General features: G+C 35.2%; 1 long non-coding RNA gene across 1 annotated transcript; it reads right to left on the reverse strand.

The window, feature by feature from the left end:
* Positions 1-11,399: 11,399 nt before the first annotated feature.
* On the reverse strand, positions 11,400-13,075 carry LOC136819187 (uncharacterized). The gene is made up of 3 exons (XR_010848404.1): positions 13,014-13,075; positions 11,899-11,924; positions 11,400-11,425 (listed from the first exon to the last, which is right to left on the reverse strand). It is a non-coding gene; the product is annotated as an uncharacterized lncRNA (long non-coding RNA).
* Positions 13,076-23,266: the final 10,191 nt, after the last annotated feature.

Genomic DNA, 23,266 nt, shown 5'->3' on the forward strand with positions numbered 1-23,266 from the left:
TGGCAGTGGAAACAAGAATGCCTGTAACTTTTGATAGTCAAATATGATTATGGAAATTTTTTTTGCTTGTTTTAGAGAATCAAAAGCGCTATATTTGAATGTATTTTTGGTTGAAAAATTCGCGATTTTTAGCGGTTAAATTTGCGATTGTAAAAATTGAGCTTTTTTTCTACTTATGCTATAACGTTCATTTTTACACCAGTAGTAGTTCAACCTTAGGTTAAGAAGTTTGTAAAATTTCAAGGCGAACAGAAAAGTCCTTCGGAAGATATGGGACCCGAAATCCCCCTTGGTAGCACTTTTCTGTGAAATATCAAATCTCCAACTTATTACTAAAAACGGGGGTAGTGATATGATAAAACAGTTTTTCGATCATATCACATTTTACGATCTCTTTAATGACCTCATAGCCAAACTGTGTTTAGTGTTTTGGGAATTAGCAAAGTTCTTTAATGACTTAAAAATAACAAAGGCAATGTCAGTTCTTGCTTATCTTTTCAATAAAAACAATTAAAAATACTGTGATTTACTTCGTTTCGAAATTAACAATTGATACCAATAATACTAATGCACCAACACTTAACACTTTCCAACTTTTAATTGCACTGTTCAAAAAAGATAACATAACCCCCGTTTTTAGTAATAAGTTGGAGATTTGATATTTCACAGAAAAGTGCTACCAAGGGGGATTTCGGGTCCCATATCTTCCGAAGGACTTTTCTGTTCGCCTTGAAATTTTACAAACTTCTTAACCTAAGGTTGAACTACCACTGGTGTAAAAATGAACGTTATAGCATAAGTAGAAAAAAAGCTCAATTTTTACAATCGCAAATTTAACCGCTAAAAATCGCGAATTTTTCAACCAAAAATACATTCAAATATAGCGCTTTTGATTCTCTAAAACAAGCAAAAAAAATTTCCATAATCATATTTGACTATCAAAAGTTACAGGCATTCTTGTTTCCACTGCCAATTATATCTGGACAGACTTTAGACAAGTTTATGTTTTACATTTATGTCAAGCTATTCGAAAGCTTATTTCTGATTAAATCGAAAATTACAAGTTAAGGGCTCTGAACATAGTTGGAAAATTAATTTTAGTATTTCAACATGAAAGTTATGCTTTAGGTTCTTAACACTTTTAACAAATAATTGCCTTTATAAATTGCTTTTTAATCAAATCCCTTAAGAGTAATTAAGAATTGGCAAATATTAAAAATTCACTATGGTTAGAGCCCTTAAAGCCAATGGGACCATTCAAAAAGTACGTACGCTCGAGAGGGGGAAGGGGGGTACTCCTAAAAGCGTACGAAAGCGTACAAGGGGGAGAAGGGGTCATTGAGGAGAAGTACGTTTACGCTCGTAATTTTTCCTAAACTGTCTTTTTTGAGAGAAAAACGCAATATTTTCAAATCAAAAAATTTTTTATGCGATTGTCATTTTTCATTTTTCCTTTGGTATTTTTTTCATCTTATAGATTCTTTTAATTTCTTGAGATTTTGTTATAAATACGATTGGATACCTACATGTTCTACTGTTACAATAGATTCAAGTTTCGACTTTGGTTAGGGGGGGGGTGTACTAAAAAGCGTGCGCACGCTGAAGGGGGGTACACATAAAGCGTACGAAAGCGTACAAGGGGGAGGGGGAGTCAAAAATTTGCCATTTTCGAGCGTACGTGCTTTTTGAATGATCCCAATCTATAATGAACCTTTCCGATGTTGAAAAAGCAATTTGAATTATTTAGGGGCCATTCACATATCGATGTTTCCCCACGCCTAACGTCAAATTGACGCAAAGTGTAGGGGGAGGAGGTCAGAGGCAGTGACGTTAAGAAAATCAATAAAAACATCGATTTTTGAGGCTGAAAGAAATAACTAGATAAATTATATAATTGCAGTGTTGCACATCATGGTTTAAGTCAATCTTTTTTCTTTTTTAGATTCTCCTCATGAATTGTCACCAATGCAAGTAGTCTTCACCGAAAATGAAGATATACAATATTCGTCTGACACCTTTAATGATGAATTATTCGGAGGAGGTATACATTACTTTTTGATCCTCGATTTTAAGTTTCCGTTCACAATTAAAATTTCAACTTCACAATTTAAATATCTAGTTGTTTTTTTTAAGTTTTTTTTTTGTCGATTCTATACCTTATTAGGAGCATATAATATTAAAAATTTGCCCTGATCTAAGGGGTGCCCTATGAAGTGACACAATTCATTACCTCGACCGCTGGTCTTGATATTTTAATTTTTCCGATTCAACCAAGAAATTTTCAAGTAATTGTAATTGTAGAGCTGAAAAATTCTACAACCCATTCTCTACTGATCCGCTAGAGGTTTTTTTCTCCATCTAGTAATGGTGTAAACAACAGACTGAAACATTCCCATGTTTTTTGTGGCAGGGGATTTGAAATTCAAGTTGTGAATGAAATAAATATTTTTCAGTGAGGGTTTCGTTATTTGATTGTTTTCAGCGGGGACAAAAATTAGAGTACAATTTTCCACTGGGGATGAGATTTTGGTCCAAGTGGGAGGGGTCATCCCACCGGGTCTGTAAGGAGGGGGCGTTAATTTCAAACATATTTATGCTATATCGAATCATTTTCTAGAATTATTACAATCATGCGATGTTCCTAAGAAACAACCAGTGGAGCAAGAAGGTAATACATCACCTCATCATAAGATTGATACCGGCTCACACGTTTTCCAACATCATTCAAATGTCACGGACCAAAATCAGCCTATTTTCGGCGGAGGTACTCAAATTTACCTATTTGACAAGTTTATGTTTTACATTTATGTCAAGCTATTCGAAAGCTTATTTCTGATTAAATCGAAAATTACAAGTTAAGGGCTCTGAACATAGTCGGAAAGTTGATTTTAATATTTCAACATGAAAGTTATGCTTTAGGTTCTTAACACTTTTAACAAATAATTGCCTTTATAAATTGCTTTTTAATCAAATCCCTTAAGAGTAATTAAGAATCGGAAAATATTAAAAATTCACTATGGTTAGAGCCCTTAAAGCCGATGGGACCATTCAAAAAGTACGTACGCTCGAGAGGGGGAAGGGGGGTACACTCCCAAAAGCGTACAAGGGGGAGAAGGGGTCATTGAGCAGAAGTACGTTTGCGCTCGTAATTTTTCCTAAACTGTCTTTTTTGAGAGAAAAACGCAATATTTTCAAATCAAAAAATTTTTTATGCGATTGTCATTTTTCATTTTTCCTTTGGTATTTTTTTTCATCTTATAGATTCTTTTAATTTCTTGAGATTTTGTTATAAATACGATTGGATACCTACATGTTCTACTGTTACAATAGTTTCAAGTTTCGACTTTGGTTAGGGGGGGGGTGTACTAAAAAGCGTGCGCACGCTGAAGGGGGGTACACATAAAGCGTACGAAAGCGTACTTGCTTTTTGAATGATCCCAATCTATAATGAACCTTTCCGATGTTGAAAAAGCAATTTGAATTATTTAGGGGCCATTCACATATCGATGTTTCCCCACGCCTAACGTCAAATTGACGCAAAGTGTAGGGGGAGGGGGTCAGAGGCAGTGACGTTAAGAAAATCAATAAAAACATCGATTTTTGAGGCTGAAAGAAATAACTAGATAAATTATATAATTGCAGTGTTGCACATCATGGTTTAAGTCAATCTTTTTTCTTTTTTAGATTCTCCTCATGAATTGTCACCAATGCAAGTAGTCTTCACCGAAAATGAAGATATACAATATTCGTCTGACACCTTTAATGATGAATTATTCGGAGGAGGTATACATTACTTTTTGATCCTCGATTTTAAGTTTCCGTTCACAATTAAAATTTCAACTTCACAATTTAAATATCTAGTTGTTTTTTTAAGTTTTTTTTTGTCGATTCTATACCTTATTAGGAGCATATAATATTAAAAATTTGCCCTGATCTAAGGGGTGCCCTATGAAGTGACACAATTCATTACCTCGACCGCTTGTCTTGATATTTTAATTTTTCCGATTCAACCAAGAAATTTTCAAGTAATTGTAATTGTAGAGCTGAAAAATTCTACAACCCATTCTCTACTGATCCGGTAGAGGTTTTTTTCTCCATCTAGTAATGGTGTAAACAACAGACTGAAACATTCCCATGTTTTTTGTGGCAGGGGATTTGAAATTCAAGTTGTGAATGAAATAAATATTTTTCAGTGAGGGTTTCGTTATTTGATTGTTTTCAGCGGGGACAAAAATTAGAGTACAATTTTCCACTGGGGATGAGATTTTGGTCCAAGTGGGAGGGGTCATCCCACCGGGTCTGTAAGGAGGGGGCGTTAGTTTCAAACATATTTATGCTATATCGAATCATTTTCTAGAATTACTACAATCATGCGATGTTGCTAAGAAACAACCAGTAGAGCAAGAAGGTAATACATCACCTCATCATAAGATTGATACCGGCTCACACGTTTTCCAACATCATTCAAATGTCATGGACCAAAATCAGCCTATTTTCGGCGGAGGTTCTCAAATTTACCTATTTGACAAGTTTATGTTTTACATTTATGTCAAGCTATTCGAAAGCTTATTTTTGATTAAATCGAAAATTACAAGTTAAGGGCTCTGACCATAGTTGGAAAATTAATTTTAGTATTTTACATGAAAGTTATGCTTTAGGTTCTTTAACACTTTTAACAAATAATTGCCTTTATAAATTGCTTTTTAATCAAATCCCTTAAGAGTAATTAAGAATTGGCAAATATTAAAAATTCACTATGGTTAGAGAAGAGCCCTTAAAGCCAATCTATAACGAACCTTTCCGATGTTGAAAAAGCAATTTAAATTATTTAGTGGCCACTCACATATCGATGTTTCCCCACGTCTAACGTCAAATTGATGCAAAGTGTAGGAGGAAGGGGTCAGAGGCAGTGACGTTAAGAAAATCAATAAAAACATCGATTTTTGAGCCTGATAGAAATAACTAGATAAATTATATAATTGCAGTGTTGCATATCATGGTTTAAGTGAATCTTTTTTCTTTTTTAGATTCTCCTGATGAATTGTCACCAATGCAAGTAGTCTTCACCGAAAATACTCCAATAGTAATAAATGGCCTGACTAGCATATCACAAACAGCTGCAACACCTGTTATGATGGTACCTTTAGGATTATACTGGTATCCTATGCAGCAAGTATGGCCACAAATCCCTCCACACCCTATTGCAAGTGTTAACCAAACCATTCCATTAACTTATCTTGATCAAAGTGGATTAAATCTCAGCTTTTCCAATACTGGAGCTATTATGACTAATGGAGCACCAGCATGTATGGCGACATCTGCTGCAACACATTCGAACCCAAGGAAAAGAAAATGTACATTAAATGTTTCCACTCAGACAAATTGCGAGGATGAAACCGAGATAGACTTTTCTGTTGAAGATTTAAGCTTTCGTCGTAAAGAAAAACGAAAAGTGAGAAACCGAAAATCTGTAGATAGGTATCAAGAAGAACAAAAAATACGAGCAAAAAAAATCGAACAGACTGCTCAAGATCTTCAGCGCCAAAACGAAAGGCTACATTCCCAATCGAGAACAATGGAATCCGAAAGACATGAGATGTATCAAAAACTTGAAGATGAATTTTACAGAATTATTTCTGATGACACATTTTCAAGGGATAAATCTGAATTTTGTGAAGCAATGAAAAGACTTTTTATTTGTAAAAAGTTTGCAGAGAACAATGGAATGGTTTATTCAATTGGCGCTTGTGAAAGACTTCTGGGAATGTACAAAATTTTCATTGAAAATAATCTAACTACAGATGAGCGATTAGAGATACAAAGACGTATTCAAATTATTTCGTCACCAAATAGTTAGCATTAGATTTATCTTAAATGTTCTTCAATCATTTTTGTATATAGTTTTTGGAATTTATCACCTATAAATTCCGTGTCATAGACTTGTTGGACCCTCGTCCCACTAAATCACTTTGCCAAAATTTGGTCTCGGTGTGAAAAAACCTTTAATCTCAGCCCAAATAGGAAATTGACTTTGTTTTCATCCACATTAAAGTTCTTTGGTAAATAATTCCTTAGTTACTCCTAACTTTTGAGTAATTTTAGACACTCCAAACTTCTTTTATATTAAATCGTATTTTTTTACCTAAGAACGACAAAGAATTTCGAATTTTTTGAATTTTCAAAGAAATTTTCATACCTTCCGTGGGAAGAAGTTCAACCAGGGCTGTGGGACCAGGGTGTATTTATATAATCAATTCAGTTTAGGATTTTTAAAAGAAATTTTTGGAAATCAGCCAAATTAAATAAATGGACCATTTTTTTGGGAAACATTTTGTTTTTTTTCTGTAGAATTTATCCTTCAAGGCGTGAAAGATCAAAGGTTTTGTATTTTTTTAAAAGCTTTCTTCAGCTTAGCTTTTTCCCGAAATTTGTACCTGCTTTTTTGAAGGATACATTCTATAATAAATATTTCAAGTGCGAGTTTAACAGATTTTCATAGAATATACTCTTTCTTGTATTAAAGATCATTTTAAATTAAATAATTAACTTCTATCACAGATCACTTATAATTTCCTTCACTTCTATACTCTGACGAGTTTCCTAAAGAAATTGAAGAATGAAGAGGAAAAAAACAAGTTTTTATCCTGGGCCAACATTAGCGTGGTGGCTCGACTAAAATCCTGGCAAACTTGGAAGGTAATCTTTTGTTTTTGCGCCCCCTATAAAAAATAAATATTACGCAAGCAAAGCGAGTACGAAAATTTTGAAGTATTTTCTCTCTTTCTGGCCGAAAACTGCCATCTCTACGGTGTAAAAGAGCAACGGGGGCACCGAAATTGGTGATCAAAGAGGTCTTTTTGCGCCCTTTATATTTCGGTACCTCTCAAAAAATAATGGTTGCTGGGGGGGGGGGGGGGCACTGCCCCACATTGCCCCTGCCACCTAGCTAATGTGGACCAAAATCTTTTATAAAATACTTTGGAACTTTGAACCCCGGTGATTTCAAACATATAGCGAAATCTTTGACTTCTTTTTGTGTAACAAATAACAACCCTTTAATAACAAAAGTTTCATATTGGTGAGGAAATAAAATGGCAACGAAATCTGTGACCCTGCTTTGCCCCCTTAAGAAATAATCAAGAAATTCATACATGCACTTCAACTCGCTCAAATTTTAATGGTTTCCTCATTCATTCAGCTTTTGCATCAAAAAGGTATGGATGAGCAGAGGTACCTGGGCAAATGGAGGGCACAAAAGGGAAATAATCCAGTCTCTTAAAAAGCCAAATTACAGGTGAATAAAGTGAAGAGGGTAAACAATTTCCAAGTTGCCAGCCTTTTTACTAAAGTTTTGATCCGAAAATTCTGATCTTCAAAAGTCGGCTTTACCCATCAAACCTATCAAGTTCTCCATGGAATACTTTCCTATATAGAAACTTGTGGAAAATCTAGCCATTCCACCTCAGGGTTAAAGGAAACTTCATGAGTTTTTTCATCTTTCAAGTCGATCTGAAATGTTTACGTCAGCTTTGGGATAATTTTTACCATTTTTTTAGAGAAGATACCTACGATGGGGCAGTACTAATGGATTTTTGTGAGTTGTATCGAAAAATTGACGATTTTTGGACTTTTCACACCCTTCCTTAACATGCCCCGCGCTAGATTAGAATAATTTACAAGCTTTTTCGCATTGAATTGACACGGATGTGGAGGTAAATTGGTCAGAAAGAGGATAAGAAAAACACTTTTTGCTTATATCAGCATAGCATATGTTTAGGGATATGACAAAGTTCTTGTAACGATTTTGTTTGTTCGTTATATTCGTTCAAGCTAAAAACACGAGAAAACATTATACAAAACAACTTGGTGACTTACTTTTAATTGTCCATCTTTTATGTACGGCTGAAGGGCTAGAGGCAGGACTCCTGGATGGGAAATTAAACCACTTATTTCCTATCCAGAACGTCCGCGTGTAGTTTTTACCCAAATGCCGGATTGAAAATTAAAACCTATCGCTACATTTCAAAAAATTTAGTCCTCCAAAACAAAGGAACCGCTAGAAACAATATCCGTCGTCATGATTACAGCGCGTTCTATGCGCATTTGGGGTATGGGAAATAAGTAGCTTCAATTTCTCTTGCCTGAGATGGGTTCAAGTTTCACTTCTAGCCCTTCGAGCTTGAAATTCAATGGTCAGAAGGAGTAAAATATTTCTGTATTGTTCATGAGCTTGCGTCTGACTTGTGTTGGAAAAAAGCTATTTTGTAGCAAAGTGACGTTAGATTGCTGCTACCGCTACAATGCAACAACATCTTTTCGTCAATTTATATTTTGTACATGTAAAATACAAGATATATTGTACTCTTTTTAACCAATCAGATTGCAGAAAACATCGTAAAACAAACCATTGCAGAAATCTTTTTTGTTTATAGTCATGTGAAATTGAAAAAGTTACATCAGTTTGAATTAGTTTGAAAATCTTATTCGAATCTGAATATAATTGTTCAAATCTACCAATGAAATCCAATTCGTATTTACATATTTGGCACAATGAAGTCTGTGGCGCCCAGTGATCATCTGCGTCATAACCACCAAATGTTAAAAACGTTAAAAATTCTTCAAAAGTGATATCATAATACTCGATTCCATGCATTATTTTCTTCGAGTGAGTGTTTGGATTTTTTCCTGTTACTTTAAGAATGATTGGACCAAAATAATGCAGGAAACTTGATCTTTTGACCACTGGATTCTGAAATTTGTTTCTGTAAACTGAGTAGAGTCGATCAAATGGATGACGGGAGAATATGAATGAGAAATAATTGTCTTGCATGTATTTGATTCGTTGGGTATCGTTTTTGAAGTCCTTCATGTACGGCATACGGTGGCTATAAAGCTGAAACAGTAAGTTGAGTAGAGATGTCGCTATCATATCAAAAGAACCCCCTTGATACCTTAAAGGAAGAAATTTTGGCGGGAATTTAATTTGGTGGATGGCCAAAAAAGTTTTTTCAGAGGGAATTTAATTTGGCGGATGGACGAAAAAATAAATTTGGCGGGAATTTAATTTGGCGGTCGCTTAAAAATTTAACCTTAAGATGGCGTCAAAACATCGAAAAAATAGCAAAAACACCTTAAAAGAAATCATATTTTCAAAATGTTTAATTTGGCAGAAAAAAGAAATTTTGGCGGGAATTTAATTTGGCGGATTTCAGTCAAATCCGCCAAATCCGCCAAATTTTCTTTCCGCTAAAATTTCTTCCTTTAAACATGTAAAACACCAAGAGTGTCACAGACCCGCTGGGACTCAAGCCCCACTGGAAATTTTAGCAAAAATTTCGTCCCCGGTGGGAAAATACCCTGGAATTGAAGTCTCACTAGGAAATTGACAATGATTTTATACCCATTCGAAATTCAACGATTAAAAATTGGACTCCAAAACCACCCCCATTGGATTTTTCAACCTTTGAACAATGAAATTTCTATATTCATGGGCTTTTAATAAGAATTTTTATCCCAACTGAGGGAAAAATTCCACCGGGACTGTGAGACAGGGCTGTTGTAAACAAAAACATTGCTTTGTAATAATTTCAAACATACCCCTGTATCATAACCCATGTTGCACCCGATTATATGGTAAAAATTACAAATCTTCGAAACATTATCCTTATTTTGAAAACGCTGCTCACGTCATATTGCCAATGACAAAGTGACCTAAAGTTTTGAGAGTCCCTACTGGTTTTCAGAAATTTAAATTCGCTAAGCAGAAAACATCGCTAAAATCCTTATTTTGTCCACTCCATGGTATGAAACCGAAATAACGTCATTTAGCACCAAAACACTGACGAAAAAAGACTAATACCACCCAGATGATCCAGTTCGTATGTCTCCATCCATTAAGTCAATGATACAGGGGTGTAATATGGAACACCACAGCCTGAACGGATTTTGTTTGTCTCTTTTGTTTCTTACTCAAACTTGCGATGAGAAATTAGTTTGTTTTCTCACTTTTTGATCATGTGATTAAATCATAAACCAATCCCAAGAGGAGTACTTAGTAACGTGATCAAAAACTGAGCAAATCGATTTTTATATTTTGATATTAAAAACAGAATAAGCTAACAAAAAGTTAAAACAATAAAGGTTTGGGGTCACGAGAAGTTTTTTTCGCGTTGGTTGGTTGGCAATGCAACATGTTCCATCTCAACAAACTGAAACGCTTTCTCGTGTCTCCGCCCCAAATGAAATCTCATTTTGGTCCCAGGGACGACAAAATCAACGTGTCTTTTGGGTATTTCCCTCACTTTTTGTCCCATGAAAAAAAAAAGAAACCATGGGACACGCACTTTTTTCTTTCTTTCTTTTTGGTGGGATAGAGCATATGTCGCATTGCACCAACGCGAAAAAAACTTCTCGTGTCCCCAAGCCTTAAGGGCTCTGGACATACCCAATTTTCCGATTTTACACCAACTTAAATGGCAATTTCTGCATTCTAAAAAGATTAATGTATAACTTTTTTATATGTCCTGTTTAAACCTACCTTTTTAGAATCTAAAAATCGAAAAATTGAAATAAAAAAACTAAATGAAGAAGAAAACGAAGAGTTTTTCGAAGAAGAGTATTTCACCTTTCAAAGCCCTAATCTCGGTAAAAATCAAACATTTTGGAATTTTTTTGGTTCAGGTGATGTATCTATTTAGTATCTAAAAATCTAAAAATCTATTAAAATCCCTCAGTTTTGGCAATTTTATCCACTAAATTTCCATACGAAAACATCTATAACTTGCGATGTAGAAAATTTTTCCGAAAAAATCTAAATAAAGAAATTATTTATCATACTTAAAAAAAGTTTGAAACACTAAAATGATTTCCTTAAGGAAATTAGGCTTTTTTTGTGAAAAAGTATATGAATAGCGTCGTTATGACGTTTTATTAAGGTCCATGCATGCCACACTTATTCCTTAATTACTCATAATGTAATTACTTAAATTCATTTTTTCAAAAGTAGTTTGTTCTTAAACATGTCAAAGGAGCGAAAACATAAGGTTTTATCTTTAAATTCTGAAATTGATTTTTCACTATGACCAGAGCCCTTAAGCTTCCAGAGTAGTGATTTTCATACGGACTATGGTAATACTCACAGTGTCCAGGGAAGTATTGATAGAGTGAGTTTTGACAATACCCAACGTATAAAAAACAACTTTCTTCCATGTTGTACAAGCTACTTTTGGTATACGACAATAAACGAACTTCTTATATCTCCAAATTTTAAGGTTTCGTTGTTTTGATTTTTCGGCCGTCGTTGGCAGAAATCTTTGAGATGATATAAACGTTGATGTTGCTTATGGTCCTCATTGATTGTTTTTGCGTGTGTTGCTTTCTCTGGTGATTTCGAAAGAAATCCCCTCCTTGTGACGTTTATATGTGGCTAAAAATTTAGAATAATTATTTTAATCAAAAGATTCAGCCAATACACCTTTCCCCGGCACACAACGCTCAAACAACGTCCATTTGACATGAATAACGTCCAAGTGACGTTCCTTGAACGTTAAAACAACATAGAGTGCCAGCTGGGTTTCGACCGTAGCCGCCAATTGCCGCGCAGCCATTTTTTGTCAGTTTTACCACCCTAAAACCATCCCAGTCTTTTATTTTTCACACCTTTAGGCAATAGAAAAAAGATGCAAAAAAAAGGACTGGATTGAGTTTAGGGGGCAACTAAATAATAAAGCGGCACGCACATGACAAAGTGTATCGCAAGGGACGATTCGTTCATTATTTTCAGCCGTTATTATCATATTATCTTATTCGACAAATTTTCTTGTATCAAAATGTTTGCTTGTCAATTATTTTGTAAAAAAACATTTAATACAGTAGCTTAATCACAAGCATTATACTCACATCACTTGCCAAATTAGTCCATCGATCTGAAATTAGGAAAAAGGACTTTTACCAATATTACTTGACTTCTTTGTGACACCCTTGTTTCACAGACCCAGTGGGACCTTTGCCCCACTGAAAAATTTGGTCAAAATTTCGTCCTTGGTATGCAAAGTAGCTTATAATTTCAGCTCCACTCGGACTTTGCTTTCATCTCCATTCGAAATTCAAAGCAGAAATTTGCTGTCCAAAACTATCCCCACTGGATATTTTAAGCTCAAGAACAAAAGAATTTCTATCCCAATCGGGATTTCAATATAAATTTTTATCCCCACTGTGGGAATAGTCGAACGTGCGCAACGCACTGGGCTCAACTTCAGTGCCTTCAAACTATTCATAGGCCTAATCGTAGAGCCCCAGATATTCACCCAAGGAACAAGTGTGCAAAATTTCAGCCAAATCGAACAATTTTTGAAGTCTCCAGGCTGCCCCAAAGTTTTAGCCTCGTTTTGGCGAAAAACTTGTTCCCAGGCCCCAAAAATCAAAACTTTTGAAAAATGAAAGAAAGGTCCTCAGATATCCAGCCAATGAACAAGTGTGCCAAATTTCAGCCAAATCCGACCATTTTTGAGGCCAATAGGCTGCTCTAAAGTTTTAGCCTCGTTTTGGCGAAAAACTCGTCCCCAGGCCCCAAAAAACAAAATTTTTGAAAAAAGAAAAAAATACCCCCAGGTATTCATCCAAGGAACAAGTGTGAAAAATTTCAGCCAAATCGAACAATTTTTGAAGTCTCCAGGCTGTCCCAAAGCTTTAGCCTCGTTTTGGCGAAAAACTCGTCCCCAGGCCCCAAAAATCATAATTTTCAAAAAATGAAAAAACACCCCCAGATATTCACCCAAGGAACAAGTGTGTCAAATTTCAGCCAAATCCAAGCATTTTTGAAGTCTCTAGGCTGCCCTAATTTTTTTGTGACAGACAGACAGACAGACACACAGACAGACATTGTCAGATTGTAGCTCAACTGAAGTTGAGAAAAAGTTCCACCGAGGTTGCGAGATGGAGGTGTTTTGTGGATACGTGAGACCATCGAATCGATGAAAGGGTGCTCTTGTATCGGACCTCAGATTTAATGATACCTTCTCTTTTTGTCTGCACATTACAACACATGAAACTTATCGTGATATACGTGAAGATCATTGCCGTAAAATACTGAAAACACATTTCTTTGTTAATTTCATTAATTCTTTCTCTCATAATCTTCTTTCCTATAATGAAAATCATTATAATTAAATCAAACCTTTGATTAATCACCTGGCATTGGTTTTCATACATATGGTCTTTTGGTGATACAGTAGAGTCTCATACTCGAACGTCTATACATCGAATGTCTTTTTAACTCAAATAAGTTTTTTCGTCTCCTCGGTTAAGAATGCCTTATAAACCTTACTCCATAAAATGAAACTCTTAACCCGAACAAATTTGTGTTCGTGTTTGAGTTATGGAGACTCCACTTTTCATGAAAACGTTCCCCTCATACAGTCAATATCAATCATGAGAAATGCTTTTTCAAATAGAGTTGGGATCAATGTATCGCAATGAAAGTTCTTAAAGGGTTATCGGGCACGGTGATCTTGTTATAATCTAGCGGTTTTAAGACTTGTTGGACTCGAAATATACTCACTAAATGGTGAAAATGTGAAAATAAGAGCATGCTAAGAAAATTTTTAGGTTTAAAACTCAAAAAGTTAAGAACATCCAAAGACTTCAAAAGTTTTGGATGTTCTTATAAAAACGTATACCTCTCTGAATCCCCGAAGGAAAATCGACTATCTCCTCTAATACTAACCTCTATCAGCTCTATTGAAATTGAAATCCCTTTGTAATTCGAACTAAATCAAAAACGCATCAATCGCATCAATCTAATTAAAGCCATTTACCAAATGTAGCGAACATCATTTAAATCCTACAACAAGATGATACTTACCAATCAGAATCCAACATAAACAAAACACTAAAGGTTCGTCTGTTTCAGCTTGATTTTGATACAACTTAACACCCCTTTCTCACAGACCCACTGGAACCCCTTCCAACTGGAAAAATTGGCCAAAACATTGTCCCGGTGGAAAATTATCCTTCAATTTTTGTCCCCACTGAAAATAATCAAATAAACCGATCCTCATTGCAAAATATTATGCTATTTTTCCCATCCCCACTGAATTTGCTGACTTGAAAACAAAATAATCAAAATCTCCAGTGATAAAAGATATGATAATATCAATCCCTATCGAGTCCATTATTTTTATCCCCAATGGCTTAAAAATGCTAACGGGTCTGTGAGAAGGGAGTGTAACTTAAAAACTGTCAATACACGTTTTTTTAGTAATCTCAAATTCAAATATCTCAGTTTTGGACGTAAACTATTCCCGGGGAGGGCGGGGTTGTAGCACTCAAAGTAAATGACATACCATACGTATCTAGCCCTTAAGAGTATATTTTCCAAGGTTCCAAGGGCACTGTAAGAGTCAAAGTCAGCAATGATGAAAAAAATTGCTCACTAAGAGTGTAACATTTGGAAAATCTGACCATTTTTCGCCTGTTTTCAGTTTTCAAGAAAGCACCGTAAGGGTCGATTTTTCACTCAAAAATGTTCTTAACATGTACTTATTTTTAGATTCCCGGACAATTCCCCCCTGGTGAATTCCCCCCGGTGAATCCCCCCCAGTAAATTCCCCCCTGGTGAATTCCCCCCCGGAAAATTCCCACCCGGTGAATTCCCCCCTGGTGAACTAAAAAATCATGTAATTTGAAATAAGCGAGTTGTCATTCTTAAAACTTTGTAAAAATCCTTGACCCTAAAATTGGAGGTTTGAAAGTTTTAAATTAGTCTCTCTAAGGGTCAGAAAATTCAGGATTTTTAGAAAATTTTTTGATTTCCAGAGAAAAAAATTGTAATAAAGTCTCTTTAAGGGTATGACTTTTTTCAAAAATCGAAAAAAAAAACTCAAAAAGTCTCTCTAAGGGTCACCTTTTCAGCAAAAATATCAATCTCTCTAAGGGTCAGTCCCGTCCGCATATACCTCTCATTCGCCAACCCTAGTACCCCCCGGGGGTTACAGTCCATGATTTCGAAACTTAAAAACATATATGAAAATATATGGGTGGGAATTCACCAGGGGGGGATTCACCAGGTGGGAATTTTCCGGGGGGGGGGGGAATTTACTGGGGGGAATTCACCAGGGGGGAATTGTCCGGACACCTTATTTGATTTTTACCATTTTGTGAGTATCGAAGCCTTCTCGAATGTTCTTATATAGTTTGTTCTTATAAAAAAACGTGCAAATGATATATCCCTTAGGTATTTTTTGTTTCGTTCGTGGTTTATGCTCAGTTTCAGGGCTAGGTTGCTGAAGGCCAAGTAGCTTAAAGGGGAACTCAACAAGTTTGGGATTTTTTCGTTAAAATTATACCGGGTCTGTGAGAAGGAGGTGTAGCTACCTAGATGCTATGCAAATCAAGGGAAAACCAAATTTTAAGCTTCACGCAATCGTTTTAAGAAGACCAGGCGGTAAACTAGAAGCATCATGATAAAAACAAGTGATACTTTTATGGACCTACCTGGTTATACATTTAACACATATCATTCAGAACACAAGTAGTGACGATTTATTAAAATTAGTCGTTTGTTTCTTATAAAAGAACGTTTAGAAACTAAAATTTCATGCTCTTGAAATATCCTTTCATATTCAAGACTTCGTGAGCAAAAAAACACATCTATCTCATCAAAAAATTTAGTAATTTGGCTAAGAACATTGATGTATGCTTATTAATAGTGATTCTTATAGATAAAGATGCGTTTTTTTGAGCTGAAAAATTCTTTTTTTACAAAAATCTGCTTGAGCAATCTTTTACTCACTTTCATGCAAAAAAATCTGAAAAAACAATGATCCAATATTTCACAAAGTCCGAAAAAACCCGTTTTTTAGCTGTTTTTTGGCCCAAATTTGTCCAAAAACATTTCTTTCGAAAATCGGGCTCCGTCGCATTCGAGGGTTTATAGTTATGCATCTTTGTGCAAAAAATCATAAAGAATGAAAGAGCCAATCTTGAGAAAAGCTAATGCCTAAGTAATTGATTATGTGCTTTATAAAAAAATATCGAATTTGGCCAGTTTCTCTATAAAAACACGCCAAGCAACCAAAATTTCATGTCTAAACACACATATTCTTCAAAAGTAAGCCCTCATGAGCAAAAAAAAACATTTACCTCATAAAAAATCGAGTAATTTGACTAAGAACATTGATGTATGCTTATTAATAGTGATTCTTATAGATAAACATGCGTTTTTTGAGCCAACAAAATTTTTTTGCAAAAGTCTGCTTGAGCCATCTTTTACCTATGATGGTACCCTACTTTCATGCAAAAAATTTGAAAAAATTAATGATCCAATTTTTCAGAAAGTTCAAAAAACCCGTTTTTTCAGCCGTTTTTTTGGCCCAAATTTACCCCAAAATTTTTTTCGAAAATCGGGCTCCGTCACATTTTGGCCACCACCATTTGTACTAACAATCAAAAGATTCCTATGATTCAATCCTGAGAAAAGTTGGTAACAGACGAACGGACGGACGAACGAACGAACACAGGTTAATTTATAGGACACAAAAGTTATGTTTTCAGTTCTTTAACACTTTTAACAATAAATTGCCGTTATAAACTGCTTTTTAATCAAATCCCTTAAGAGTAATTAAGAGTTTAATTGCAAAAACGACGCTATGAGCTTTAAAAAGACGTTAATAATGTGTTAACCTTCTTTTATAAAAAGTGCTAAGTTTTAATGGGTTTTGTTTCGTAGTTTTTTCAAACTGACCGAAACGAATTGAACCAGTGAAATGTTATCGGATAGAATATCATCTACCTTGGGCTACTTCGTCATCTATTCAAATTTCTTTTGTTAAAAGTGATTATTGGTCGTAAAGACAGTTTCTCAAAAACATGAGCGTGGATAGAAATCTCTCTATAAGGCTATGTTTGCACGGTATTTTTTCTCAGAACACAAACTTTAAATTTTGAAAATTTTTTGATATTTACAAATCCATTTTCACTTTCGATCTGAAATTTTAGGATCTGAAATTTAGTGACTCAATCTATTTTCACTCCAAAATTTAAAAATTAAATTTTAGTCTACATGAAAGGAATAACTAATTTAGGTGAAACCTTGACACAAAATTATCTCTACTTAGAAATGCGTTTTCAAATAGTTTTCAACACTGGTGAATCTTTGTAAGGAGCTGATTTCAACTATATAACTCTTATATGTTTTTAGGGGACCGCAGTGTCCCCAATTTTCATTTGAAAATAGTCGAATTATGTGCATAATTTTCTAAAATTCAAAAGAATTCAACCAACCATGAGAAAATATGCAATTAAAACACGATTAGAACAAAGAAAACACATTATCATTTAACACGTGCAATAGCATTCCCATTGCAACTAAGGGACCTCACACAGACACGCTTCATTTTAAGGAAAAAAGCTTGTATTTATTCTATTTGATAGTAATTCTATGATTGAACTGTTTTAAATTTTCGCAAAAAATGGTCAAAAAGCACTATTTTCAAGATTTTGAGACAAAAAAGCTATGAGAAAAATTTTCCGAAATTCTATTTTTAGTTCGGTAAAAGATACACCATCTACCGCAAAAAAAAAAATCAAAATGTATTTTCTTCGCCGAGAATAAGCTCTTCAAAATTAAAATACTCTTCTTCGCAAATATCTTCATTTTCTTCTTCAAATTCTTTCATTGCAATTCTCAAATTTTCAGACTCAAAGATATTTGGCCTAACAGAAAATGTATAACATGCCACAGTTTTGTGTGCTATATCAAGTAGAAAGTTATATTTTGTACGTGGCAAGTATTAAAAATTCACTATAGTCAGAGCCCTTAACAACATTATATATTACTTTAGGCGTACAAACTTTCGCGATTTTCGTGAATTTTGGCCCTTTTCGGGAAAGTAAATGTCTTTTAAAATTCTAGGAAGGGCCATTCGCAAAAGTTTATACTCGCGAAAAATTCTTGACAAAATAAAGAATCTATAAAACTTCAAACTTTGAATAAAATGTAACTTTGATGGCACTTTTTAGCCTGATAAAAGACTAATAAACCAGCCGAGGCTGGAAGGTCAGCCAATAGAGCTTAGCTAGATAGCTTTAATAAGTCGGTTAACAGATGTAAGAGATGTACTGAAACAGAGTAGACTAAAAATGTTGAATAATGTACAAAATGTGAAACATTTGATAACTTGATTTAAAAATATTTAAAACAAGCCTGAGAGCTCCTCCAACCACCCCCCCTCCCCACGAGAAGCTCAAAGTATACTTCTCTTTAGCATTGTAGCACTGTTTCTATGACATCAAACAATTAAGCTATAGTTCATTTAGTCTGCGTAAATAAATTTTGTAGTTTAGTACCGTCAAGTTACACAACATGCACACAACCATCTTGAAGACTTTGCTGGTCGCAAATGATAATCGAAAGCAAAACTTAAAATTCATAACTAACTCATTTTTCCCCCGTTTTGCTTTAAACTCGCTTTTGATTGGTCTATGAATTTGGGCCATTTATTTACCGCCTTGGCGGAATAAACACACGACCATAATAAATAAATTCAACAGGGCAGCGGTGTAGCAATTAATTTCAACTGGGAGTCCTCTCTTCTGCACCAAGCACTGGCAGTGTTTTTTAAACTTTAAAACAATGTTAAATGAAGACCAGCTTGATCTGTTTGTTATGGCTGTGCAAGTTGTGACGAGAGTGTGCATGTTGTGTAACTTGACGGCAGCCCGCTTTCTGCAAGTCTGATAAGAGATATCTATAAACTGTTATCGCCATTCATTCCATTCCATCATTCAGTCAAAACGTGCGCCAAGGTTAGAAAATGTTAGAAAAACACAATCTGCGTCCGGAACTGCGTGAAAAATAGTTTGATCAATTTCAACAAGAACTGTATATATTAATATTAATATAAATGATCAAATTCCAAAGACCATTTGTCATAATTTTGCAAGTCTAATAATAGGAGATATGTCATCATTTGGTTCCCGTCATCTGACCGACCCTGATTAATTTACGGTCAGCAGGTAGAGTTGGAGGGTCGGAAAGCTTTTCCGCTGCTTTGCTGGGTTTCCACTCTGTGTTTACAAGTTTTCAAATCGAAGTAGCGAGCCACAAGATAATGGAGAGTAAACCGAGCGAAAACACCAGTTTATACACGGTTTCTCAATTTTAAAATTCGGATCAGTCCACACGGATTCCCTATCAACAAGATGTAGCTGCTTCTTAACAGAAAAATATTTTCGACCGACCGACCGAACGACTCCAACTTTTTAAAGTGGAAATGACGGGAACCAAAAAATTTTTTGCGATTCGCCTTTATATCATTTATCACAAACACGTCCAAGTTCAAAACGATTGCATCCAGTCTTTATCAAATTTATACAGTAGCTGTACTTTTGTAAACTTTATCAAATTCCAATAACATTATAACACCATCAATCTCCCTAGAGGCAAACAAGAAAAATATGTTTTTATTGCAAAAACTATCAAAAAGCAGCAATAGAAAGTATCAGAAAATTCAACATAAACAAAAACTTGAGCAAACGGCTTTAAACCTTCAAAAGATGTAGAAAAAGAATCCCCTTGATGAAAATCATGTGTTTGATTTGCCGAGTTAAAAAAATAAATGACAGAAATTGAAGCTTGCAACAGGTTTACACTGGAAAAACTTTGATACAACACTGACTTATCACATCTGACTTTATCGCTTGAGCCGCCATCTTGAAACACTATGATCTGTAAAAACAACGCACGCTAAAAGTACCCAAAAAGTTAACCCGATCGGAAGAAAGTTTAGAAATCAAAGTGAGATCGGAAAATCGGATTTTTTTTTTGTCGTCTTATGGAAGAAGAAGAACCGAATTTTACCTATTTGAATGCTCAGCTTAGGCTGACCAATAATTCAAAGGACAAATGTTTCAAAATTTTTCGTCTTGATTCGCAAAATTGACGCTGGGATGACGACAGGTGAATGATTTGAGAATATCTGATTATAGAAATTTGATTTGGTTTCGTTTCTTAATTTTTATTCCCGCGTCACTGAGAGATAGCGGTCATTATTTTCAAAACTGATTACACGTTTTATTTTATATTAGAACTCAGTTTAAAAGAACATTGAGGCTGAAATTCGTCGAAAAATCAAGAACATTGTAAAAAAATGCCCGGCCTCAGTTTGGAAGAAAAAAAATGACAAGAAACGACAATTTTTTCCTCTTTTCAAGCAGTTTCAACCGAACTTAGCTTGGGGATGGATTTTCTAAAATCGAGAGTCAAATATTGTCCAAATTTTACCAATTTTAAGTGCTCTTTTTTTTGCATGATGTTGCAGATTTAGAGTAAGTAGTCTGAAAAATTAAGAACGCGTTTACGAACATTTTAGGCTGAAAACTGCCAAAAGCACATCCAGGCTCAGCCAGATTTGAGGTGTTCTAATAAAACAAAAAACGTGTAAATTGCGTAGAACGGTGATAACAAGTAGAGCTAAGAACAATTAAATATATTTCTCTTCAAAAATCAAAAACGCACAAGGCGATCATCACATGTGGATGAAAATTATTTTCTACGAAACATAAAACATAATAGAAGAGTAATTTACAATGTGCAGGATTAAACAGTTGAAATGGTAAAAGATAAAAACGATTTAAAACGTTAATTGCAAGACACTATTTCCAATGATACTATATAGGCAAAAATTACAAAAAAGCAAACTTCTAAATCTAGAAAAAGATGAAAAGATACAAATTTATCAAAGAATATATCTCCTATCACTCTAAATTGTAGGCTACTGTATCATTTGCACATGAAAATTTGAATTAAAATAGATCTTCAATTAGTATGATCCTTAGGAAAGTTCCAAAAAGTGAGACACTCCAACACCCTTGATGTTTTTAAAATATTTCTAAGTTTAGAAGTTTTAGGTTTCGATAGAGGTCTACACAATTACTTTAAGTTTAATTCTTGTTGAACCTCTTATCACTATAGAGATGCTGGCAAAACGTGTGCATGAACTAAACAAAAAGATACGCGCCAAAGACGAGTAAATCATTAAAATTCTCACAACATTATTGATATTGAACTTCTTGTCATTATAGAGATGCTGGCGACACGTGTGCACAAAGTTAACAAAAAGATAAATGCGCCGAAGACGAGTAAATCCCTGCAAGTCTCATAACATTATCGACCTCGAACTTCTTGTCACTATAGAGATGCTTGCGACACGTGTGCATGAACTGAATAAAAAGATACGTGTCAAGGACGAGTAAGTCCCTGCAGTTATCATAACATTATTGACCTTGAGCTTCTTGTCATTAAAAAGATGCTAGAAACAAGAATTAACGAGTTAAACAAAAAGATACGCGCCAAAAACGAGTAAGTCCCTAAAATTCTCACAACATTATTGACCTTGAGCTTCTTGTCATTAAAAAGATGCTAGAAACAAGAATTAACGAGTTAAACAAAAAGATACGCGCCAAAAACGAGTAAGTCCCTAAAATTCTCACAACATTATTGACCTTGAGCTTCTTGTCATTAAAAAGATGCTAGAAACAAGAATTAACGAGTTAAACAAAAAGATACGCGCCAAAAACGAGTAAGTCCCTAAAATTCTCACAACATTATTGACCTTGAACTTCTTGACATTAAAAAGATGCTAGAAACAAGAATTAACGAGTTAAACAAAAATCCCTAAAATTCTCACAACATATGGTCCGACAGAGGCACGAGGAGAGAAGGTTTTCAGATCAGCTGCAAGAGAAGTATTAAATGAAAGGGAAGACCAAAAAAGTCAAAGACGAGTAACTTCCTGGAATTCTCATAACATTATCGACCTTGAACTTCTTGTCATTATAGAGATGCTGGCGACACGAGTGCACAAAGTTAACAAAAAGATAAATGCGCTGAAGACGAGTAAATCCCTGCAATAGACGATATCGGCTTAACGAAATTCTCCCCGAATGATTACCCATGATGCATTGCGCAAAAAAATCAGCAAGTCAATATAGTCCGTGATTTTTTTTGCGCAATGCATCATGGGTAATTATTCGGGGAGAATTCGTTAAGCCGATATCGTCTATTATCACAACATTATTGACCTTGAATTTCTTGTCACTATAGAGATGCTGGCGACATGAGTGCATGAACTAGGCAAAAAGATACGCGCCAAAGGCGAGTAAGCCCCTGCAATTATCACAACATTATTGCCCTTGAACTTCTTGTCACTATAGAGATGCTGGCCACGAGAGTCCACGAATTCAACAAAAGATTCGCACCAAAAACGAGTAAGTCCCTGAAATTCTCACAAGATATGGCCCGACAGAGGCCCGAGGAGAGAAGGTTTTCGGATCAGCTGCAAGAGAAGTCGAAAAAAACTTCTCCAGCCAGATTTTAGAGGACCTTCATCTTTATGCATAAAATCAGTGAAAACTAATAAAGCAATTTCACACAAAGTCCAAAAAAACCCATTTTTAAGGCACTTTTTGGCCCAAATTTGCCCCCAATTTTTTTTTTCGAAAATCGGGCCTCGTCACTTTTTGGGAATCACCATTTTGCATCACTGTGCAAAAAATCGAAAAAAATAATGAGCCGATCCTGAGAAAAGCTTGTAACAGACGAACGGAAAACGGTCAAATTGAAGGACGGTCCAAAAAGTCAAAGAAGATCCTTGGAATTCTCACAACATTATTGACCTTAAATTTCTTGTCTCTATAGAGATGCTGGTGACACGTGTGCATGAACTGAATAAAAAGATTCGCGCCAATGACGAGTAAAGGCCGGTTTCCACTTGCGCGCGCTACGATCGCACTTTTGGGCTTCAATCCTTTTTGCTTGGAAAAAAGATTACGTCATAAAAATGTAGCGCGCGCTTGAAAAAAAAGTTGAACACATTTCAACTTTTTTCAACCGTTACGTCAGTTCGCGCCAATGGAGTTGCTTCATTTTTCTTTTGACCAATAGCGTGGAAGCTTTGCTCGAAAAAGCGCGATCGAAGCGCGCGCAAGTGGAGACCGGCCTTAAGCCCCTGAAATTATCACAACATATGGTCCGACAGAGGCACGTTAAGAGAAGGTTTTCGGATCAGCTGCAAGAAAGATTTTGCGAAAATGAAGACCAAAACAATCAAAGACGAGTGAGTCCCTGGAAGTATCACAACATTATTGACCTTGAACTTCTTGTCATTATAGAGATGCTGGCGACACGAGTAAACGACTTAAATAAAAAGATTCGCGCCAAAAACGAGTAAGTCCCTGGAATTATCACAACATTAATGACGTTGAACTT

Source organism: Clytia hemisphaerica, unplaced genomic scaffold, assembly GCF_902728285.1.
Source record: "Clytia hemisphaerica strain Z4C2 unplaced genomic scaffold, Clytia hemisphaerica genome assembly, whole genome shotgun sequence".
Classification (NCBI taxonomy): Eukaryota; Metazoa; Cnidaria; class Hydrozoa; order Leptothecata; family Clytiidae; genus Clytia; species Clytia hemisphaerica.